This window comes from Callospermophilus lateralis, chromosome 1 (genome assembly GCF_048772815.1).
Source record: "Callospermophilus lateralis isolate mCalLat2 chromosome 1, mCalLat2.hap1, whole genome shotgun sequence".
Taxonomy (NCBI): Eukaryota; Metazoa; Chordata; class Mammalia; order Rodentia; family Sciuridae; genus Callospermophilus; species Callospermophilus lateralis.
Window position 1 is genome coordinate 19,727,522 of NC_135305.1, and position 25,522 is coordinate 19,753,043.

The 25,522-nt window shown below is 40.2% G+C and overlaps 1 protein-coding gene across 4 annotated transcripts in view; it reads right to left on the bottom strand.

Moving 5' to 3' along the window:
- Positions 1-2,727, bottom strand: part of Cald1 (caldesmon 1) — a 175,652-nt gene extending 172,925 nt beyond the window's left edge. For 2 of the 4 annotated variants that reach the window (XM_076832983.2, XM_076832963.2), the window contains exon 1: positions 2,426-2,727. The gene's annotated coding sequence lies outside the window, so the exon portion shown is untranslated. The remainder of the gene's footprint in view (positions 1-2,425) is intronic. The other 2 variants (XM_076833006.2, XM_076832998.2) reach the window with 2 other exon arrangements.
- Positions 2,728-25,522: the final 22,795 nt, after the last annotated feature.

Consider the following 25,522-nt stretch of genomic DNA (forward strand, 5'->3'; position numbering starts at 1 on the left):
GAGCAGGAGCTCTTCAGGACAGTCACAGAGGTCAATAAGAATTATTAATGGCCCCCCTGTCAGGACATGCTCTCGTGTATCTCATTTAAATCTTTTGAATGTGGTTCTCCTTCTTTCTCTAATGCAAAAATCATGTCAATTTTTTTCATTTGAGTTATTTAAATTCCCCATTCTAGGGCTGGGGATGTGGTTCAAGCAGTAGCGCGCTCGGGTTCGATCCTCAGCACCACATACAAACAAAGATGTTGTGTCTGCCAAGAACTAAAAAATAAATATTAAAAAAAAACTCTCTCTCTCTCTCTCTCTCTCTCTCTCTCTCTCTCCCCCCCACTCTCTCTCTCTCTCCCACTCCCTCTTTAAAAAATAGATAGATAGATAGATAAATAAATAAATAAATAAATTCCCCATTCTATTGGCTTTGAACAATGGAAACAACTCTACACTCTACCTATAGCCAATCCCTTGTACATTTCTCGAGTGTCCAAAGATCAGCTCTTTTAGTAATGTTTTGTCCCAGAATTTTGCCATCATATTTCTCTTTATTAAATGATTTTAATAGAATGAAAGTTCTCGCAGTGTGGTTTTATTGAGTCTGTTTTCCTTCCTACTTGGGGGAGATGTATTATAGCTAATACTCAACAGCAAAATGACACCCAAATAACTGCCTACATTTCAACAGAAACTAAAATCCTCACATTTCAATCTATAGTAGAACATGTACACTGTTCTTGTTTTTAAATGTGTCTTTGTGGTTGTTGGAGGTGGGAGGCACAGGAGGGGATGGGAAGGAGAGGTCATAGAAAGACTGAACTTTCAGGGATTCGAAGATGTTGGTTTCAAATGGAATTTATCTTCCAATCCCAAGATTATGGATTTCCTTCCAAACTGCATTCCCTACATGGTTTAGAGAACAGTGAAAAAAAAAATTGCTCTCCATATTTTGATTGACATTAAAAACACTGTGAAAATAGTTTGGAACTTGATCTCTTGGAGGGAAGGACAATAATCAAACTGTAGCTTTTGCCTGCAGCCTTCCTCTCACACTTACTCAGACAGAACTAGTCCAGGGAAAGAAATTCACAGGGAAGTCTGTTCTCATATATCACTTCTAGAAGCAGAGAGAGACATTCTCAAGAAATTATCCCTAATTTCTAAATGCAAAGAGAAAAGATTGATGAATCTCAACCCCAAACCACCATACTGCATGGAATAAAATCAAATGGAATCTGTCATTTGGAGTGGTTTTAGCCTTTCATATCCATATCATTAAAAAAAAATTATCAGATTTGCCCTTCTTTCCCCATAGCACCTAGTCTTCACTTAAGATCTAGCCACACATGTCCGGTTTTGCCAAAAAACACTAGAAGGATTTTGCTGTTTCCGTTTATAAGTTCATCTGCATAGTCTTGTTAACAGACAGATCTCTGAAGACCAAGTACTTTGTTCTTATCCACTTTTTTGACCCTGGATTGCCACAGCACTAAAATTCCCCCCGCCCTTTACAATCAGCTCTTTCTAAAAGGAATTGCAGACCATACTACCAACTAGCTGCCTGTGCTTCTATTTAAGATGCCCAAATACGTCTATCTCGAAATAAAAGCCTGTCTCCTTCCTTTCTGGAACACATTTACAACCCACATTTTTTTTTCAAATTCTCCAGGCATAGTCAGGCACACTTTCAAACAGAAAAATGAGAGTTCTTGAGAAATAGTTTGGTAGGAGGTTAACTATGATTTCTAAACACACACCCACTAGCACATGCATACTCTTGTTTTTAGGTTTTATAGGAAACAGATCAGGGTAGGCAACCTCTGTCTTAGTAAATATCAGATCAGTGACACTAACTCAACCATCACTAGAGCTAGAACCCTCTGAGTGTATTTTTTTTTTTCCCCAGCTCCAAAAGTCTAGTTCTTGTTTGCAGAGTAACATAGAAATGCATGGGGTTTAAACACACACACAAACACACACATCACTTTTTGGTTTCTCATCAACATAAATAGTTGTTGCTCTTACTTTTAAAGCAAAACTCCTTTCAAAGTCTGATAATAAAAGATGCAGAAGAAGCTGCTGAGTGGCACAGCCCGCCCGCTAGCCCTGGCCTGTGGTCATCAGGTACAAACCCACGTCCCTCTCCTAAACAAAAGGACATCTGAAGCAACGTTGCCAGTGCTCCCTGATACAAGTCACTATGTGATCTCTCCTCTTGTCCCAACTCTAGAATCAAAACTTGAAATTTCACCCTGTTCGCCTCTGGGAACATCTGCAGGGTGGTGAAGCCCAGTCTGACTCCGAGAATTTACATGGTCTATTGCCTTGAAGGATCTTGCATGTCTGGCTACCTTGGCCAGGAATGTTGATTGAGACCCAGAGAAAAGTCCCCAGCTTCTCTGGAAAAGAAAAGAGAAAGGCCCCCGTGCCTTACCTCCTCGGCTGAAATCTCTTCCCCAGGACTCCGTGGGAAAGGAAGGGCTGATCCCTTTAAGCAGGAACACAGCAAGAGAGCAGGCAGGCAGGCAGGCAGCCGAATGCACACTGCTCTATTCAATAAAACTGCAGACCGCCCTTCCTTGGCCCCTCCCAGAAGTCCATGCTAAGTGAACACATATCCCCTATGTTTACAGCCGGCAGTCAGTGGTATGCATTGTCCTGTAGTTTTTCTAATAAGCAGCCAATGACGACACCCTGGCCAAGGTGATGCCGTGGGCCTGTGCAGATGCCTGTCATTCCCCAGGCATGCTCAGGAAATCACTCATCAGAAAAACCAAGACCTAAAAAGCTCTGAAACAGCCGAGCAGGCTGCCAAAACCAGCCTGCTCCATGCCCTTTTTTGGTTATCCTTAGCAGGGCCTCTGGAAGTGTATCCATTGTCAGGAGCAATCAGAAGAAATGTTAATCTTGGAGAAAGAGGCTGTCTTGAAGAACACAAATGGAGCTTTAAAAAGAAAGCAGTCTATCAAATGAAAATTAACAGATATGTTTATGGGGGTTGGGAGTGGGTAAGGCTTTTGAGTGGAGGGCGATTTCATACTGTATTTCTTCTTAAAGTAGTTGCAAGTACAGAAATGAATTTAAATTGTTATGCAATTTGAAAACCTGAAATAAACAAGACCCAGGTCTGCTGTACAGGCTAAATTGTAGCCTGGAAGAGAGGCACAACCCCCTAAAATATGTCTACTTGTGTTACAAAAACGACTGACCAAAAAAAAAAAAAAAAAAAAAAAGTGCATTGGTCGTTTTTAGCAGGCAATGTTGGCCAGAATAAACCTTGTGCTAGAAACTGTGCCGGCCAGGGTCCTAGGGTTGGATAGCCTTCTTGGTTTGTCACAGGAACTATCCCTGCTATACCTTTTTATTTCCCCAGTCTTGGCAGTGGAGAGAGAGTGCTAGAAGTTGATATGTAACAGAGAGGGCATGGAGACCCAGCACCTGCCCCCAGGTGAGACTGATGTTCCAGTAACTTCTTCAAAGTATGTGCAATGGGAGGGTCAGAATTAGGAGATGCTCAATTAGAATGCAGTTAACCGACTCACACATGCATTTGATTGTGGTCTAGTACTTTTTAGTACTTAATTCAATAAAAAATAATTTTTTTGGAATACCTACTAATTTTTCAAGTCCAGGGATAGATGCAAAATATATGTCTCATTATTTCTATGTGTTTGGACAGTGATTCGTCACTGACAAAGAAATTTTAAATAATTTCCCTGGCTAATTACAAGTCCAGAGGCTTGGTCTTCAAAAATTGAAGGTTTTAAGAAAAAGTCTTTCCCTCTTCATGAAGATCTGAGTTAGAAATGATCTGTTTAGCCAAAGCCCCTGCCCTTTATGTTCTGTTCAGAACACTGGGAAGAAGCCGAATCACATGAGTGGCTTCCTCCTTCAGCCTTCCAGCCATTAAGAAGTTACCCAGAAATATCTATATAGACTCTGTACACTCTTCCTTCTCTTTTTCTTCCTTCCTCCCTCCCTCCCTCCCTCCCTTCCTTCCTCCCTTCCTTATTCCCTCCCTTCCTTCCATTATTTCTGTGTGTATGTGTGTGTGTGTGTGTGTGCGCGCGCGTGCGCGCGCGCCACAGGTTGAACTCAGAATGCTTAATCCCTGTTTTAGTCAGCTTTTTCACTGCTGTGACTAAAAGACTTGTCAAGAACAATTTTAAGAAGGAAAAGTTTATTGGGGGGGCTCACAGTTTCAGAGCGTTCAATCCATAGACAGCTGGCTCCGTTCCTCAGGGCTCGAGGTGAGGCTGAACATCCAGGTAGAAGAGTGTGGTGGAGGGAAGCGGCTCACAGGATGATCAGGAAGTAAAGAGAGCTCAGCTCAGCTCCCCACATATGTACCCCAAAGGCATGCCCCCAGGGGACCCCCCTCCTCCAGCCACATCCTACCTGCCTTCTGTTACCACTCAATCCCTTCAGGGAATTAACTCACTGATTGGGTTAAGGCTCCCATAACCTGATCATTTCTTCTCCAAACTTTCTTGCATTGTCTCTCCCATGAGCTTTTGAGGGACATCCAAACCATAATAACCAGTGAGCCACATCCCCAACCCTCTTTATTTTGAGACAGGGTCTTGCTAAGTAGATGAGGCTGGCCTTGATTGCAAGTTTCTGCCTCAGCCTCCTGAGCTGCTGACGGTGCTGTGCACCACCCTCCACCCCCAGCACTCATCTCTTTCTTAGGAAGGCTTTTTACTCCCTCCCCTCTTCCAACTACCACTGCTGAAAAGAGCCCCCCAAAAAGCTGCAGCAAAAGCTACCAGGAAGAGGAAGAGGCAGGCTTCAGGCATCCTAAGTTAGAATCAGAATGCACTTTCCCAGAGAAACTGAATAAACAATTGGTTGGTGGGAACACTACAGTCAAAGTTACATTTCAAATTCAATGTAGCTCAACCAGGCATCTGTGGAACAACACCATTTATAAAATGGTTCCTATGGGAAAATGTTTTCTGATTCCAAATAAATGGTTTGAAAATAAACTTTTGGAATACAGCCAGTTTTATTGCCGGGGACATCCCATATCTGGACAGGTTGTAAAGATAGAATAATACTTGTTAGTGTGGTGAATGGCTGAGCTTGGAGACTTTGTAGGGCAGATCTCAGCGAGTTTGGAAAGCAATTTAATGAGTGAGCTCTAGATGTGACCTCTGTCCAGAGATGTTCTGGCTGTGTGATCTCCAGGCAGTGTTGCCCAGAACTCAGAGAGTCCTGTTCAAAAGTGCTATTTTCCATTGCTGTAGCTGATTATAGCCTGAGCGATACTCTCCTTACTTGTATGAGGCATGTCCTTTGGTTGAACAGCATCAGGGCACAATTTTGCAAGCAATGAATAAAATAAGTACCAGCTTTCCAGAGGAAAGAAAAGTTGTACTACAAATGGGGAAACTATTATCAACAGGAAACATGCAAGGGACATGCATTTTGCATGGTTTTTAGAAGATAAATGTCTAAATATTTTTGGGTTATGCTTTTGGAAAAAAGAAGTATGTTTCCCTAGATAAATTCTGAATACCTAATATACAGCATATAGTGGATGAGCAATCATAAAGTCTATATTCTGTGTTTGAAGATGAACTAACTGTGGAGGAACTATAGATTGGAAGAATAATCCAAAACATTTCATGTAATATACACCATGATATAGAAAATATCCTCTTTCTTTGCCTTCTTGCTTTTTTATAAAACAATCCAATTTTTTTAAAAAAGGAAAGGAAAACAAAAAGAGTATATGTTCTCCAATCTCTGCCAGTTGCTGCTATGGAAAATTTTACTTTCATATTATTTACTTTTTTCCAGAGATCATTTATAAACAGAACTAAAAATACATAGGATTTATATAGGAAATTCCTGTGGAATGTATTTCCCCAATGATCATCCCAGGAAAGAATAGCTTGTCTATCATAGGATATATCTGCCTAATCAAACTATAATAAATGTAAAGAAACATTTGGAAACATCTGGATGATTCATTATATCTTTTAGTTCTGAGCATTTGTTATCATATAAGTTAGTGTTCAGCAATTGTATTTTGTTTATGTGTCAATTTGGGAAAATTAGAATCATTTCGTTGAGTCCACGAACTATCTACTTACTTGAAAATATCTACTTCATTGAATAGAAAGAAGGATTTGAAACTATTAAAATGTTGCAGAAACCCCTCCCACATTCTTTTAGTCCAATGAAACCTTCCAGACACCCAAACTGATAAAACAATGAAAGCAAACTAGTAGAATCCTGATATGAACAAGAAATTAGTTTAATGGGGCTGGGGTTGTGGCTCAGTGGCAGAGGGCTGGCCTAGCATGTGTGAGACACTGGGTTCAATTCTCCGCATCACATGTAAATAAATAAAAGTCCTTTGAGAGTTAAGAAATATTAAAAAAAGAAATTAATTTTTTAAAAATAAATATGGGTAAATGGTAGGAAGATCAGTAGAGTAGAGGCAAAAGAGCAGGGAGAGAAATACTGGGGCCTGAATTAGAACAAAATATATTCCATGATTTATAATTATGTCAACATAGAGTCTACTGTCATGTATAACTAAATGAGCCAATTGAAAAAAAGGAATCCTGATATGAAAATTGGACCACAAAGTATGAGCGCGCGTGGACACACACACACAGAAAAAAATTTAGACTAAATGCACATAAGCCTAGATTTTTAAAAATTAGCAAATTGAATCCAACACTGGGGAAAAAAAAGACCAATGCAGAGATGGTTCAGAATCTGAAAGTCTGTTGATTATAATATACAACATAAGCAGCTTAAGAGTTTTTTGAAAAAAAAGGTAAGAAAGAAAAGAGAAAAATCATCTCAATATTTGGTAAAATTTATAATCACTTGTAGAAAAAAATCTCTTGGTAACTAAGATGAGAATCTTTATAAACTAAATGAGTGACATTTACCAGAAATCTATAGCAAACATCGTGCTCATTGATAAAAGGTTAAAAGCATTTTCATTATAACCAATTTAAAAAACAAGGATAATTAATTACCCTCTGGTTCAATTAGAAAACGTGCTGAAAGTTCTAACCAAGAAAAAGAAATTAGAAAATAGAGCCACTAGAATTAGAAAGAAAAATAAATGTTTTCATTTGCTATGAAATGATCTTTTCGTTTAAAATTTAAGAGAATCTATAACTATATTGCAACCAACAAAAGCTTAGCAAGATTGTTGGAAACTCAAGTTCAGTATGCAAAAATCCAGAGTCCCTGTAACCAGCCAGCTCTGATTTTAAAATAAAATAGAAAATTATGTTATTCATAATAATAACAAAAAGTATACATTACCTAGGAATAAATGTAATAAAATACATATAAAAATTTACTAAACCTGAGTAAGGAAATGAAAGATGCAAATAAATAGTGAAGTATAATATTTTCATGAATGGCAAATCTCCAAAATTTAAAAATAACAATTCTCCTCAAAGGAGTCTAAAATTTTTTTCCAGTTAAAATTCCCAAATAATGTATTTTGTATAAACTGATGAAGAAATAGTAAATACAGAAAAGTAGAGATCTAAAGCTAGGCAATGAAAATTTAATAGATCAATTCTAATTAAAATCAGCCTAGAAGTAGACCCAAGCATATACGGAAAAGTGTCAAATGGTAGTAAAGCTATTAAAATCAGAGGGAAAGAGTGGACTATTCTGTGAATATTTATAAGCTATTTTAGTTTATAAAGATTCTCATCTTAGTTACAAGAGATTATGTGAAAACAATCAATTTTAACTCACAAGTCCAGCTTCACACTAAAACTAGGATACATGAAAAACAAAGATTGGAAAAATTGGGGGTAAATATTTTTATCATAGGATATATCATAGGATAAAAAGCAGAACTTAGCAACGTAAAGACTGATAAGTTTGGGGACTCAATTAAACATGGTAGATTGAAAAAGCAACACTTATTTCTGTTTCTTCTCTAAAACAAAATGATAGTAAAGAAGTAAAAGTCATGAATAAGTCCGAGTAGGCAAAGAATCTTGGAAAAGAATCAACGGGAGTCCAGATGTCAGCCAAATTCTGGAATATGGAAAATGGATGGAGCAATGGTATTGACTAAACAGAGCTGAGAAAATGAAATCTGGCATGTGGATTAGAAGCCAATGAAAAGGTGCAGATTTGAGGCTGAGAATCAGGAAAAGCCTGGGATCTGGAAGCCCTGGGGAGCTCTGAAGGTGTGGAGGGGAGCAGAGAAACCAGAATAGGGAATACTGAGGAATCCAGGTAGCTTCCTCACCCCAACACGACCAGGTGAACGCCCTCTCCCAACCAGGCAGAGTTCTAACTGGAACAGCTTTTACAAAGGCACTTTCAGAGGACTGCTCAAATACTGTTGGTGGAAATGCAAATTAGTACAGCAACTATGGAAAATAGCAAATAGTCACAGAGGCATTAAACTGAGAGAAAGGGTAGTCATCCTATTCGTGGTGAGGTTACAATCATGTAGAAGCAAAAACTACAGAAAACTAGAAATAGAACTACCATATAATGGAGCAATCACACTATTGGGAATTTATCCAAAGGAAATCATTATGCTGAAGAGGCATAATGCACTCTTACATTTATATGTAGCACTATATATATATAATAGGCAAGATATGGGATCATCGCTGATGAAAGGATAAAGAGAATTTGGTACATACACAATGGAATACTATTCAGCCATGAAAATAATAAAATACAGTCATTTGCAGCAACATGAATGGACCTGGAGGAAATTATATTAAGTGGAATAAGTCAGGTACATAAAGACAAATACTGCATGTTCTCATTTACAGTGGAAGCTCAGAAGCTGATTTCATGATCTCACGGAAGTAGAAATAAGAGTGGTCACTAGGGCCTGGAAGGTCAGAGGAGTGAGGGAGGCAGAGAAAGGTTAATGGGTACAAAAGTGCAATTGGTAGGTGATAACTTCTAGTCTTCTATAACATAGTAAGATAACTATGAATGACAACAATTAATTGAATATTTCAAAATAACTAGTAGAAAGCATTTTGAATGTTCCCAGCACAAAGATATGTGAGGTGATAGACGTGCCAGTTATCCTGATCTGATTGTTACACATTGTACACCTGAACTGAGATGGAAAACAGTAATCCATAGACATGAATTATTACTGTGTTGATTAAAAGTAAGAATATTTTTTAAAATTAGAAGACACTTTGAGAGAACAGGGTAAGAATGCTTGCAAATGAAAAATACGGCAGAATTTTATAGACATTCAATTCAAGCAATGGAAGATAAAGTTTAGAAAAGTCTGACGGAAGAACAGGAAAAAGACAAGAAGGAAAAGGGAGAGTAAAGATGAAAAAAAAATTAGACAACTAGTAAAAAAAGTCAACACCTGAGAGTTCCTGGAAAAGAAGACAGAAGCGATAATGAGAAGGAAATTGCTCAAGGAAACAGTAAGTTTTCTCAAAACTAAAGGACACAAATTTCCTGTGTTCAAAGAGCCCAGGGGGCCAGTGCCACGAAGGAAAACATTGCTGTGCTGTCTCCAAGAGTGAATATACTGGACATGTCATCCCCAAATTCCTGTGTTAATGGTATTTAGAGATGGGGACTTTGGAAAGCAATTAGAAGTAGATGAGGTCATAAGGGTGGGACCTCATGATGGCATTAGCGGCTTTATAAGAAGAAGAGACCTGAGCTAGTGTGCTAACTCTGTATCACCAAGCCACAGAACCTCCACCATGCTGTGATGCAGTAAGAAAGCTCTCACCAGTTGCCTGCACCATGCTTTTGAACTTATCAGAATCCAGAATTGTGAGCTAAGTAAACCTCTATTCTTAGTTATTTACTCCATCTCGGGTATTCTGTTACAGCAACAGAAAGTAGACTAAGACAAACATATTTCCTCCTGAAGTTACTAAGTTTTTGAGGCTAATCTCCATCCCAGAGGGAAAAAAATATGTTGAAGTGGAAAATAGAAACCTAGAAGGAAGACATGGATCAGGAAACAGGATGCAAACAAAGTAAATCCCGGGGTGATGGCTTCGTAACCAGTGAGGAAGTCCAGTGGACACTGGAGCAAAGGGCTCCAGGAAGGGTGTTTTCAGGACAATTCAATCAATGAACCAATAGAGTCTTTTATGAAAGACAATAAGTAAATGTAGGATTGAAGTCATCATAGTTACAGAAAAACAAACCTTTTGTACAAGAAAGGGAAAGGAATCATTGGATGCTGTAGTTCAACAGGAAAAAAATTAACACAATCATCAACTGATTTTACCAAAACAAGAATGATGTGATCAGGTTCCCAGGATAACGGGCAAGATCAGATCTGCAGGGTCTGAGTGGATAAGAGGGCTAACCCTTCATTTTGCTGAGTAGGATATCAACAGGAAGCATCTACAACCGAACCCTTAATCAACTTCCTTATGCCTTAGGAATATAGAAGTTAATACCTAAAAGAACAACAAAGCAGTTCATTCCTTCTTTTATTCATTTCTGAAAAAATGATGAGTTTCTACCACAGGCAGGGTCTGTCCTGGGTGCTGTGAATTAAATCCATTCTGATGGTGGAAGACAGATAAACATAGGAATGAATCCAATAACACGTAAGGGCAGGCTGTGGGGAGTGCTATAAGGAAACAGTAAGAAAGGATAAGGAATAGAGAGAAACTGACAAGACTTTTTGAAAGGAGTTTTTCAATAAAAATATGAACAGGGTGAAATGAACAGAGAATATACGAAGGAAAAGCCTTCCCACGGCAAGAATAGCAGGTGCATACTAAAAGAACAGAGGACCCGGGGAGGAGCCACAGACCAGGGCCAGCTTGGTTCCCCCAGAGCCCCTGTGTCATGGCAGGACTTCTGGTTTTGTTCTAAGATGGAAAATCATTGGAAGATTTTGAGCCTGGAGGAAAAAATAAATCCCTCTGGCTGCCCTGCAGAAACCAGACGGCAAAATTGCAAGAGGAGAAGCAAAAGAAAGCTATGGCCTCCTCACGGGCAAGAGGCCCAGGCTTGGGCTGGGGAATTAGAAGCTGGGGCAGCTGAGAAAGTATTGAATTTTGAACGCGTCAAGATTCACCGATGGTTTGGATGAGGGATGTGACAAAGGAGGGGTGACAGAAGTGTCTTTATTGCGGCTTGAACAAACTGAGTGAACGGTCATTACTCTGATGACATGGGACCACTGAGGGCGGCAGAGATTTGCGGGGAGGCGTAGAGGTCATCTTCAACATATTTAGGCATATAAGACCACTCGCAGTCACCCAAGTGGGTGACGCACTACTCTGGCGTGCAGGGAAGGGTTAGGGACTTGGTGTTTACTGGAGAGTCGCCACACTGTCCACTGTCTACACATCAGGAAGGCGTTTCCGGGAAATGCAGAGCGTGAGCAGCAGAGGTGTGAGAACTGACACCCCAACATCTACAGCCCCAGAAAAGGAAGAAGACTGAGAGCCAGGCTCAGGAGGAGGATCCGTTCTAGGAATGGGTGGCTTCAAGGATGCTTGCTTTTTGGCAAAAAGCCATATAACATGATTCGACTTTTAAAATCACGGGGCTTGTGACATATTGGATTATTGGGATCCACTATTTACTTCCTTTTTTTAAACAGGATTAAACACTCACATTCTTTGCCAGGTGACTTGCAGTGCTTTCAGTCGGTGACCTGGACCATCTGATTTGCTCTGTCGGGTGCCATGTGGCTAGAAGGGATGGTGCCCGTCCAAAGGGGAGGCCCCAAGGAGCTTCTGCCTTGAGCGTCTGTGCCTAACCATAATGACATGTCCCACGTGGTGGGCTAGTGGTGCTCCTCGCAACGCAAATGACATGTTCACCCAGAACCTGTGAGTGTGGACTTATTTGGAAATAAGAGTCTCTGCAGATGTAATTAAATGAATGATCAGGACGAGATCAGCCTCTGTTCAGGAACTGGACTCTCATCTAATGACAAGGGTCGTTATAAGGAAAAGAGGGTGTTTTGAGACACCTAAGGCAGAGGAGAAAGGGACATGAAGGTAGAGGAGACTGGAGTCATTCGTGAACTAGCTCAGCGTTGCCAGTGACCACCAGAAGCTACGAGAGAGGCAGGGGACAGATTCTCCCTGGTGGCCTCCAGAAAAAGCCAACAGCCCTGTCCACACTTGGACGTTGGACTCTGGGCCTCCAGAACTGCAGAGAATAAATGTCTGTTGTTTTAAGCCACCCAGTTTGTGTTAATTTGTGACAGCAGCACAGGAACTAACACACCCCAGATAGTGGCTGCTCTTCGACTTGGTTTCCAGAAAGAAAAGCAAGACAGATGGAGTTGGGCTGGGCCCCGCCAAGACCAGCAGAGTTGCCGTGTACCCAGGCCTTGTGTGAAGGGAGCAAGGAATAAACATTGCTGGCCATAGGCTACCTAGATTTGGGAGCACTTTTACAAAGAAAAAAAAAACTAATACATGTAAGTATTAAGTAAGAATTAAGTAGGAAGAATGATTTACATCCAGATGTAAAAATTTTTATTCAACAAAAGCCACAATATATAAAGTGAAAGGACTGGCCAAGAGAAAGTTTTCAGTGTATAAAATAAAGGATTCAAATTTGGACTATCAAAAAATGCCTACAAATTAATTGAGAGAGAGAGAGAGAGAGAGAGAGAGAGAGAGAGAGAGAGAGATATCAATTAAAACATGGGCATAGGATAAAATAATCCCATAAGAAAAGATGCAAACAGATGTTATGGCACATGCCTGTAATCCCAGTGGATCAGGAGGCTAAGGCAGGAAGATCGTGAGTTTAAAGCCAGCCTCAGCAACTTAGTGAGGTCCTAAGCAATTTAGCAAGACCCTGTCTCAAAATAAGGGCTGGGGATGTGGCTCAGTGATTAAGCATCCTGGGTTCAATACCCAGCACCCAAAAAGGAAAGATGTAAAAGCCAAAAGTCTTGAAATGATGCTCACCCTGAACAGTCATCAAGAAAATGAAAGATAGAACAGTGGCACAAGTTCACATCCACCAGAACACTAAAGAAAGAAAGAGTCGGATCATGCAAAACTAAATATTTTCATGATTCACAGAAATAACTTTTTACACATCTCAGATAAGAGAGAATATTGGTGTATTCACTTTGCAGAGTGCTCTGCCATAATCTATAATGCTCAGCATGGACTTTCTCTCTCTGGGTTTCTATCTCTACGTACAACCTCTTCAGAAACTTGCATATCCTAAAGAAGACGTGTAAAAGGGGGCACTGCAGAACATTGTCTGTGCTGGGTATGGAGGCACACACTTGTAATCCCAGTGACTCAGGAGGCTGAGGCAGAAGGGTCACAGGTTCAAAGGAACCTTCAGCAAAAGTAAGGTGCTAAGCAACTCAGTGGGACCCTATCTCTAAATGAAATACCAAATAGGGTTGGGATGTGGCTCAATGGTTGAGTGCCCCTGAGTTCAATCCCAAATCCAAAAAAAAAAAGAATATTTTCTATAAAGAACATTGTCTATAATAGTGAAAATGATGTCAAAAATCCCCTCAGCTGTCTGTCAGCAGGGAGGTGCTACACAAACTGGCAGAGGATGGAGATCAAATGCATGATTATGTACACCTGGATCTCAAAGTATGTCCAGTGAAAACCAAACCAAACCAAACCAAAAAAAAAAAAAAAAGTTACAATTGGAATAATTCCGTATGATGAATTATTTGTGGATACATGTAAGAGCACACTAGCACCACACCAAATTCAAGATAGTGGGTGCCTAGATAAGGAGGAAGAGAGGGAAATGGTACTAATCATGAAATTAAAGAATTTAAAATGTATCTGCCACGTGAAATGAAGATAGAGCAATTATGACATTTGTTAATTCTGTAAAGCATATACACGCGTGTTTGTTATCTTTAAACTTCTTGGTTTTTTAATTTAAAAAAGACAAACAAAAAACTAGTGTATAGGCAAGACATCCTCTCCCTGGGGCACTCACACCTGGTCATCTACGTGGCATTAGGAAAGGCCACTGGCTTTTCTTGTCTTCAAATGCAGTTTGCGCAGAGCATCTGGCTGCAGAGTGGACCTGCCCTGTCTGAGGTCCCCAAGGTGGCCATACATTTGAATTAAGGAGTCGACACCACAAACATCAGCAGCTGCTCTTTAAAGGGTTAACACTCTAAGCCATAGCCTGGCTTAGCACCTTGATACCAATTGCTTTATGAGTAGGGTGCAGATGAACTGGGAGCCCACACTGACCTCTCAGGGCATTGGTGGAAGGATATTGATTGTCTGGGATTAGGGTAAGGGCCTGACAAAATGGGAACAGGGTGTGATCAGAGAAGACCCTGCGTATAAGAAGGGGCACCTGGAATAAAGGGTGTCTTTTCCCATTGCTGCAGAACAGAATTGGCCACTCTCTCCTTATTTATTTAGTGAGAGGATAGCTAGATGTCTCTATGTCTTCCCAGTTCACTCATATTCAGTGGTATTGGGTTTACTCAACTCTAAAAGGATGCAAAAAAAAAAAAAAAAAAAAGTTCCATCTGTGAGAAATTGCTCTCCAAGGGGTTTCTGAATCACTCAGAGCTGCGACTGGATTTTTATGGTAGCTCATTTGTTCATTCATTCATTCACTCACCATCTGAGCTTCTGTTACCTACAAGGCTTAGTGTTAGGCTCTGGGCCTTGTAGGATCTTACGGAAAACTGAAGTCTTCTATAAAGAACTGCTCTTCTGCTGGGGCAGCTCTGACATGTGCACGAGATGGAATTCAGGATGGCGAGTCCTGAGAGAGCCCCTCGCTCTGCACACACATGTTTACCCAGCTGTGCACGTTCTGTCTTCCTGTCCACGCTGAACCAAGGCTGTGTCTGAAATCCAACCAAGACCATGTGGTAGGGCCTGGTCTGGCCTCCCAACCAGAAAACACATCCTTCACTCATTTCAGGGGAGGGGAGGGGGAAGCCAATCTTATAATTGGCTTTGCATTGCATTCATAGTTGCGAGGGGTGCAAATAAGAAAACATTTCAAATATTTGATCTATTTTGGGTGAGGTTCTGAAGCTTTGGCCTTGCATGCTGTCATTGGAGAGGCAAGAAGGCATTTATTTCTCTTGGGGGGCAGACTATTTTTAAGATCCAAAAAAAAAAAAAAAAACAAGGAGAGAAAACAGATTTTTCAAAGAGTCCGGTAATAAGTGGAGAAAGATGGCTGTTTGGACCAAGCACACTGTGTCTAACCACTCATCAAGCTGTGCTGGGGACTGATCGTTGAGTGAGAGAGGGAGAGGGAGAGAGAGCAGGAGAGAGAGCTGACACACCTTCAGGGCCTCCTGTGCATTCAGGTTCCTCTCCCCCCAGGTTCCCTCTCCCCAGGGGTCTGTCCCCATGGACAGGTCTCTAACCATGCCCAAGGCTTACGGAAAAAATACCTTTGACTGACTCTTTGTTTCTTTTAGCTTCACTCTTTTTAGAGTCAGATTTCCTCAAAGACTATTTAATGCTGCAGACCCTCCTCCTCTTCTTCCACGACCTCTTTCTTGGTTCCTGACTATTTTGTCTTCAGCCCCCTCCCTCCTCATTGGTTCTCCCTGAGGCCCCTGGGTTGATGACCTTTCTGCAGTCCTACCCCACACTCTTGAACCCCTCTTTGTTCTCTCCTTGTCTTTGGTGGCTCCTGACACCCACGTCCGGTCAATTGTCCTGCCTCTCTGGCCTCTTTGAGCTTTCTACTTGTGCTTCCTTTTCCTGAAAAAAATGAGCCTCCCCAGCACTGAGACTCAAACTCTCTTTTAGAGACCAATAATATGGACCTCTTTCACAAGGCGGATGTAGGATTAAATGAGATAAAATGCATGTGTGTTGCTTTGTGAGCTATTAAATTCATTTATTTATTCATGCAACAAACATTCATGAAGTATCTTCTCTGTGTAAAACGCTTCTCAGTCCTGGGAACACAAGGATATTGTACAAGACAGTCTACCTGCTCTTTCCCATAAAAGGGGTTTGCCTTTTGCTGTCAGAAATACATGGAATCCCATACGTGCAGTAAAATGTGGCAGGGGCTCTTCTAAAAATTATGTCCAGTGAGAGTCTCACAGGGTTATTGAGGAAGAAAATGTTATTTCCAACTTAGTGGGATCTTAAAAAAGTATCCTCATATATCTGATGTTTATATATATATATATATAATATATATATATTCTCATGTTTATATGAGATACATATATGAAATACGTATATGTAAGTATGTTTTCATGTGTAATATCTTGTGATATAATAATAACATGCATTTTTGACCTTGACTTTCTGTTCTCTTCATGATTAAATGTCCTTGCCCCAAAACCTTCATCTTTCTACCAGTAAGATAAAGTCAAAGCATGACGGAGCGTTTTAGGGTGATCTATAGCCACTGGTCTGCTTGCCCCTCTTGGGATTCCCAGGACAAACCCTCCCTCCCTCCTGCTCTGACGTGCTCAGCTCCCACACCTCCCCCAGCATGGAGTGCACCTCCTGCCTCTGTGACTTGGGTCTTGTCACTTCCCACCTCACTCCTGCCTGAGGCCTTTCCAACTGACACCACTTACCCCAGACCCACCTAACAGCATCCTGAAATCCTAGATCCCAGACAAACCCACTCGGGTTCTTTATCATTTGCTGACTTGAATTATTTAATTTGGTTGTGTTTAGGTACATCTTATTCCCCTGTGCAGAATAATTAAATAATGACTAGTTAATTAATAGTTGATTGAGCAATGGCTAATTAGTTGATTAATTAATGATTAACAGATATTTCTTGAATGCCCGTTAGGTGTTATAAAGTGGTAAACAAGATACATGTAGAAGTTTTAAAATAGAGACCACATCATATAATCAAGGGTGATATATCGCACCTATTTTTATTTCTCTTTTTAAACTGGAATTTTAAAATACAAACATTTTAAACTAGAATTTAAGAATGCAAACAAAATATTAAGGTATCTTGATAAAAACTATGTGTGTTCAACTGTTCTCAAACTCAGTACCAAAACAGAGAATTCAAGTCAGTGCTTGGAGAATGGTGAGTGAGGATTTGGGTGTAGGCCAGGAACCCTGGGGTTTCATTGTTGCTACCCTAATTAAGAGACGCAGGTGGCTGGAGGAGGGGAACAGTCCTCCCACACGCCCATGAATGCCAGGCATACCTCAAACGGAACTGTCCATGTAAGGACTTCTGGGGACACTTTGTTCACATGATTCTTCTGGAAGGTAGGGAAGTGCAGCCATAATAATAATAATACCAAATACTCTGGTATGGCTAGAGTTGGATGTAGCAACTAGAGTGCTGATTAACAACGCAGGAAATATGTTGTGAGAAGGAAAATGGAAGTGGCCATTAGAATCAAGCTTCCTGTCCATGGTGACTCCCTTTAGGAACAAGAAAAGCAGGAGTTAGGGAAAGTTTCCACCCAGAGCCCAAGACACCAGCTGATGTAGAAGGAAGATTCCCAGCATTTTGTGGGGTCTGAGAACATCCCTGTCCTGGGAGGTACTTCTATCTGAGGATGGAGATCTCAGTGCTAGGAGAACTTACTCTCCCTGAATCAGCACTGAAGAAATGTCAGAATACTCTTCTTCATAATGCTCTAAAACATCAGCTTTCTCTTTGCTTGGCATTTATAATGGCTTCTTTCAAGTTACAGATCTCCCATTTCACATTTCTTCTAAATGAATACCTACTGGTGTTCTAGATGAATCTATATCCTTAGAGTATCTCTAGAACACTCTGTTGAAAGTGAAAATTTCCCAGAAATTCTCCATAAGTTAATTACTTATGTGACACCCTCACTCTCTCTAGAAAGATAGTTAATGGAAGAGATTTATCTATGGAGATAAAGGTATAGTTGGTATAGATAGAGATTTTGATATTGATATGAATGAAGATGTAGATTAGTATTGGTTTCTGTATTCCAGAACCTGGCAATAATGAGTAACATGAAATGTTATGGAATGAATGAATTTTAGAGACTTGTGACTTTTTCATATTTTTCCCCAGTTTTTGAGATTTTTCTTACTTTGGGCATTGCTATCTAGGAGAGCTTTCACCAACTCTCCCAATCCAGCTCTGAAACATTATTTGCCTTCCCTGAAGAAAATGGATGCTAGACATTGGTCAAGTTCCAGGAGACCATTGTGCATTCCAGGCCATAGGATATAAAGCCTTGCTGTGTGTCTCTTTAGGGTCAGGTGCTGTACCTTCACCAGACTGGAGGAGGGGGAGAGCTGGGCTACACGCATGTGGGAGAGCATCTGGCCATCCTCGCATTTGCCTCCCATGCTCTTGAACTTCCTCTTCATTTTGCTGGAATGGACTTTGGACCAGCCTTCTTTCTTCAATGGAGTGAGAAAATCCAAGATTAAATTGTATATTCAACTGCAGTCCAACCAAGCTCACTTGGGGGTTATCCTGGGTTTGGAGCCAAGGCCATATCTCATAGATAAAGCCGCTCTACATATTTCTTCTCTTGGGAACGTGCCTGACGGTAGAGATCCAATTTGAATATTCCCAGCTCCATGCTAAATACCACCCCTTAAGATAGTACGTAGACGTAAATATTTTTAAAAAATTTAAAAAATAGAAGTAATGGTAAATATATATATATATATATATATATATATATATATATATGTATTTTATTTATTTATCACCTTTTATAGTGCATTATGCCGTCCATATTGTCACCATTTTTCTTTTGTATGTCCCCATGAAGTTAACTAACAAATGTTATAATGGGAAACAAATAGAACCTGACCTCCAAACACAGAGAGGTCCAGCACACAGAAAGTACAGAATACAAGTGAAGCAACTTGAATGAGTCATTAATCTGCCTGAGCTTTAGTTTCCTCATTTGTAAAACAGCTGTCTCACAGAGTTGATACGAAGATTAAATAGATTAATAAACATGAACATGGTTCGTAAACTGAGAGGGACTTTGCTCTGAGTGATCATCATTATCAGCACAAAACTGAAGATTAAAATCCAAGTCACTCTTTGCCAGTTTTATTTCATTTTCCAACTTTGAATGAGTGGGCTGCAAATTTTTCTTTCCATGAGACCTTGAACCTTGGTAGACTATGGAACACTGGCTTCAACCGCCACGGAGCTTTTTCTGATAGTTGTCATTCCAAAGAAATTGGTGAAATTCCACTGAGTGCACCGAGGAAAACACAAAAGTTTTTCTTAAATATCAGAATAGGTTATCTTTTGGAAAACTGTGCTTGGGTAGGGAGTGTGGGGTGGGGAGAAGCCAAAATAAAGTTTTGTCCAGAGCAAGTTTAAAACAGAAACGTGAAGAAGGTGAAACCTGTTTTCAAGACTGTTTCTCTTACTTCATAAGCCCTAAAGACCAACCCCATGACACCCACCTTGTCTGCATGATTTGCCTAGCATTCCTCTGTCTACCGCTCACTGTCAAAGCCTAACTCTCCCAAGACCCATTTTCTCAGAGGCCTGTGCTAAACTAGACTGCCTATCCAATGCTCAATGGTATTCGATATTTTGCTCTTAAAAAAAAAAAAAAATTGCATTCTGCAACTTCATTTTTTGTTTGTTTGTTTGTTTTGCTTCATAGTATGCTCTTATCTTGATCCACTGGAGGCAATGATCCTATTCTATTTATTGTGCATTTTTTGTGTTGTATATTTTCTTCCACTGTTTTAAGCATCATTTCACATGCATGCTTCTTAATTTGTGTAAATGGTATTGAGCAATATGTCATTCTGTTTTCTAATTTTTTTTCCTCTAAATGCAATGCTTTTAGAATCTAAAAAATGAAAGCAGAATTTTCCTTAATAGGATCTTCAGTTCTTTGAACTCAAAAGATAAGCTATCTGGGGAAAAGCTCAGTCATGATGAAAGTATTTTGGAACCAAGGAATAGGGACACTTAACACACTTCAGTTCCACCCCTCCTACCTCTGACTGGTAGAATATCCCCTTGTTATTACCTTGCTTAGATTGTTTTCACTGCTTATCTGATTTTTTTCCAATAAACTGTTTTCCCTGCCTGTTCTGCCTCCCCATCCCCCATCTCTACCTTCACCCTCAATCCCTTCCCCTTCAGCAGCTAGACCTATACAAACATGATCCTGCTACCTCCCCTTTGATTTTCCATCACACTTGGAATAAAATTCTTCAAGGCTCTCTGTGATCTTGCCCCTTTGCCTCTCAGAATTCACCTCCTGTCATTCCGGGACTTTCTTCCTAAGCTCTAGCCAGTATGACCATCAGTGATTCCTGCACACTGTTGCTCAGGGCCTTTGCACATGCCATTCCCTCTGGCTGGAGTGCCCTTGCCCTGTAGACATCTGCCTGACTGCGTCCTGTACTGCTATAGCTCTCTACCGAGTGCCACCATATCATCGAGGCTTCACTGAACCATCCCAGGGCACTGCTACACCCGCACTGCAACTTGACTATTATGTATTTAATTTGATTACTTGTGTGTTGACTTCCCTCTACCCGTCAGGAGAATGGAAGCTCCCCAGGGCGTGCTCTTTGTTTTATTTGTTGCTTTATCCCCAACCCTAATTCTTGTGCACAGTATATGAATGAATGAATGAATGAATGATCAATTCACAGATAAGTTTAGTCCTCTAAATAGAACTTACAAGCCAGCCTTTAATAGTCTAACTTCCATTAGTCTTTCTGATAGCATCTTGGTCATTCCCAGCCCCTTCCATTGCCACACCCTGATGCTCATAACCACCCTTCACTTTGTGCTCCAACCAGACAGGAACTTTTCATTTTCTTAGGTATATCTCACTCCCTCTTGTCTTCGAGTTTTCCCACACACTGTTCTCTCTGCCTTGAACACTGTTCCTCCACCTCTGTGTCCAGCTAGTCCCCTCAGTCCTTCATCTAGGAGGTCTTTCTGACAGCCTTTCTAAGTTTGATCCCCCAGCACAGTGAGCTTCCAAAATACAGTGCACCTATTCTCCCCAATTTAATTGTTCTTTACTTACCACCGTCTACCTTGCACTTTGAATTCTTGGAGACAAGGGCAGTTCTGTCTTTTTATCATCATCTGTGCTGTGCCTAATACAGAGCCTCAGTGAACACTTGAGGAATTATTGGCCTCTCAATAGTATATTTGCTCGCAGCCATCACTGATAGACTTAATTTATTGACTATCTTTTAATCAATATGATAGTGAAGTGCTTTAGGTCTGAAGCATATATGGAGGGTTGGCCACAGGATTTTTACATTTGGGAATATCCACACAGGAATAATGCTTAATCTGTACCTCTTGGGGGTTTCTAAACAACTCTTGATTTGGGGAATTTCCATGCAACACCATTTCCATTGGTGTGAAGGGCCCTAGGGCTGGCAAAGTAGGGCTAGGGAGCATGCAGAGCTCAGTGACAGGGAGCCCACTGGGTCTCCTGGTTTTCTTTGTGACTGTTCCCAGGAAGAGCATGTCAAGCAAGCTCTGTGCAAACTCAGTTTTCTCACACGTTAACATGAGAATTGCAATAAAGGCTCTTGCCTTCCTGCCTCCCTTGGAGGAACAATAAATAAATGTGATAAGAAACTGTTCACAAAATAAAACAGACTTTGGAGTAAAAGAGCGGCCAGCCAGAATTCCACACGTAGCTGGAAACTGTTCCACATTTGAGCTCTTCCCATCAGCCTAATGGGTGGTAATCAGTAAGCTCTCCAGCCCCACATTCTTGTGAACACACACACACACACACACACACATACACACACACTGAAATACAATGGGAGCTGAGGGTATTTAAAAGAAGAGGTCACTTCAGTGCGCTTATAAGTGTTCTTGGGGCAGATGATTAGTTCATTTAAGGTTTAAATGTATATTAATCAATTTTCATGGATTTGCTATTAGTAAAATGAATCTGGTTGTGTATATAAGTACCTAATGATAGGCACATATATATGTATTTATGTATTTATATCCTCAAGTTTATAAATAGTCATCCATTCATCCCAGTTCTAAAATGAGGCAGATGGATTAGATCTCAAAGGTGCTTTTAGTTCTAAGAATCTAGGAGTCTTAGAGCTTTGACTTTGCAACATCTCACACACACTTCAGGGAAGAGGAGCAGAGTTGCATATAATCCTCCTTTGCATAAACCAGCACCTTTCAAGAATATCAGCACATGGAATGCACTTGTGGAAGGCTTTTGGTGGGTAAATGTGGACTGCACTCCCCACAGAGAACAGAATCTCAGTGCTCAGCTGTGTCCCGAGTTTGACTCTAGATGTGAACCTAGCATTGACATCAAATAGACGCTCATGCAAGTTCAACAGCACTGTGCCTTGAGAAAGCTGTCATTCTATAGCCATTCTGAGACTCTTTCCTCTCACAATAGGGTCGGGTGGAGTGGAGGTTCACCAGATTAGAGAGGGGGAGGGAAGCAGGGAGTGGGGATGAGAATCAGAAAGACAGCAGAACGAACCAGACATAATGTTCCTAAGTTCATATATGAATACACCACCAGTGTAACTCCACATCTTATACAACCCCAAGAATGGGAAGTTATACTCCATGTATGTAGGATATGTCAAAATACACTCTATTGCCATGTACAACTAAAAAAGAATAAATAATTTTAAAATTATTTATTCTTATTTATTTTGCTCTACTATGGGTTTTACAAATAGTCACGAAGGAGAATATTTGAACCCTTGTAAGACAACTCCAGGACTGGAAACTGCTAGGAGACTGACTTATCTTTGCAGAGTGTGAGATGAACTCTTCAAGGAACAGAGAGTTGTAGGATGGAGGCATCCGAAGGCTACCACAGAGCAACATAAAAGTAGAAAGTGGAAGGAGGCCAGTACTGTGCACTCTAGAAGGTATCATGCACATTCTATTCCAGGAAGACAGTGCTTTCTAGAGAGAAGGGAAAGTAAAATAAGGGCAATTTTTGTTCAACTGGGAAACAAATATGGAAATAATATGCTTCTGTTTTGTTTTTATAACCAATAACTAAACAATAAATAAACCATAAATGAAACCTAAGTCTTAGGTTTAAATAGAGCCTAGAGTAAAGAATCAAATTCACTCAAAGTTTTCTAGCTAAGGAAGCCAGATTCATGCCAAGTTTCTAATACCATATGTCTCAAAGCACTAAGAGCAAAACAGACACTCTGAATAAAGCAACTCAGTAAAATGCTTAGAACAAGAAAGCAAAACAGTACCCTTAAGGTTAAGTCTAGAGGCACCTTCATTCAAATATACAGGGAATTTCTATTCCCCACTCCTCTTTGCCACATGGTGTCATCTGTTGGCCCAGGGTGGTCACATGTTGAATAACACAAGCTAATATTATCTTTGAACTCTTGCTCCAAATGAGCAGCTTGTTTAATGTTAAAAGTTATGTTCATACAACCGGTAGGATTCTACATCATGTATAACCAGAAGAATGAGAAATCATACTCCATGACATGTGATGTATCAAAGTGCCTTCTACTGTCATTTGTAACTAATTAAAACAAATACAAAATAATAAACTGAGAATAGCGTTATGGACAAAAAAAAAAAAGGTATGTTCATTAATTTTATTAAATTACTACAAAGGTGTTTAAATCAAGCAAAGAAGAATTTTAAAGTTAAGTGTAATATTCAGGAAGAAACAAAAGTAAATTGGCTGCTTACTTTGAATAAAGATCTTATGTTTAAGAATCATAAGAAGCTGGGCGTGGTGGTGCACAACTGTAATCCCAGTGGCCCAGGAGGACCACGAGTTCAAAGCCAGCCTCAGCACCTTAGCAAGGCCTTACACCACTCAGTGAGACCCTGTCTGTAAGTAAAATACCAGGGTGGGGCTGAGGATGTGGCTCAGTGGTTAAGCACCCTTGAGTTCAGTCCCCCATACCCCCCAAAATCATGTAAGCTCAACTCGGAGTGGTGACCCAGGCCTGTCATTCCAGCTACCAAAGGGGCTGAAGCAAGAAGATTACAATTTTGAGGCCAGCCTTGGCAATGTAGTGAGACCCTGTCTCAAGATAAAATTAAAGGACTAGGGGATATGACTCAGCAGCAAAAATAATATAATAATATTAGACATATATATATTATGCAAGACCCACCAGGTCTAACTATTAACTACACATTTATAACAGTATCTAGAAAGAAACCTTCACAGTAGGAGCTTTAAAATGATCACAACAGGATTATTAAAAAACAGGTATGGTGGTGCATTACTGTAATCCCAGTAACTCAGGAGGCTGAGGCAGGAGAATCTCAAATTCAAGGCCAGCCTCAGCAACTTAGTGAGGCCCTGTCTCAAAATAAAATATTTAAAAAAGGGCTGGGGATGTGGCTTAGTGGTTAAGCATTACTGGATCAAGCCCCAACCCACCTCCCAAAGCATTTTTGAGATCAACTGAGCCCCTTTCAAAACCAAAACTCCATACAATTTTCAATACATCGTTTATTATAACATGAAGTTGTATACTATAAAGCCGATATAAATTTTTATTTCAATCTCTCCCTGACAGATAATGATCACCCTTGACTAGTGTGACTAAATGAATAATTGCTCCAAATATTATTTTAGTCATAAGAACAGAATGCAGAGCCCCCAAATGAACCTAGTTTTCCTCTTGGAGAAAAACAATGTTTAGATCTTCACACCATTCACCAATATTTTTCAGAGAGATTAAGATATGTAAAAGTATGAAAACAATCAAAAGCAGTAGAGAAAAAGGTTTTATTACTTTGGGTAGGAAAGACTTTTTAAACAAGACTGGGAAGGCAAACAAGACAAAGGGAAGAGTGAGATCTAAGACTACAAAAAATCCATGGCTTCTCCACTATGAAAGATAAGCAAAACTGAAAGACAAGAGACCGATCAAGGACAAACGGATATTCTCTTGCGTTTCTGGGTGAGGACTAAATTTGACAATACCTATTTAAGCTGGAAATGCATATTCCCATGATCTAACAATTTGACGTCTCCTGATTGTGAAAGAAAGACGTTGAAGCCGGACGACGTTGAAGCCAGCCTGGTCAACATAGCAAGACACTATCTCAAAAAAAGAGAAAGAAAACTCTCTCACACACATACAAGTCATTCATTGCAGAATTGTGTGTAATCACATAAATTGGAAACAGTTTCACCATCCATAGACTTTAGCAGTTGAGTAGAATGAGGTCTATACGTGATGAAATTAAAGATCTCTGTTACATCCTGTTGCATGAGCGAAGTTTAATCATGATATGTATGATAATATACCAGTACTATAAAACACATAAGCAATATCATATATATCATATTTTGTATGTGGAACAGAAGTACTACACATCTGTTAGCAAAGGAAACTTTTCAACCCAAAGGGATTAGGTGCAGGGGCCAATAGTTTTAGTTTGCTTATACTATTTAAATGATTGAAAATGAGAATATATGTATGGATTTCGTCAAAATCTTCCTTTCACCTTACATTTTTGTTCTGTGTTGTACTGGGAAACTGATGTGACTCCATTTTTGAAAAACCAGCCTCTACCTCAGAGCAGGGCCTATCCAAAAGGGGTGGGGGATGACCCAGTGTTCCTAGGCACATAGCCACCCTGCTGAAGGTAAATAACAGGA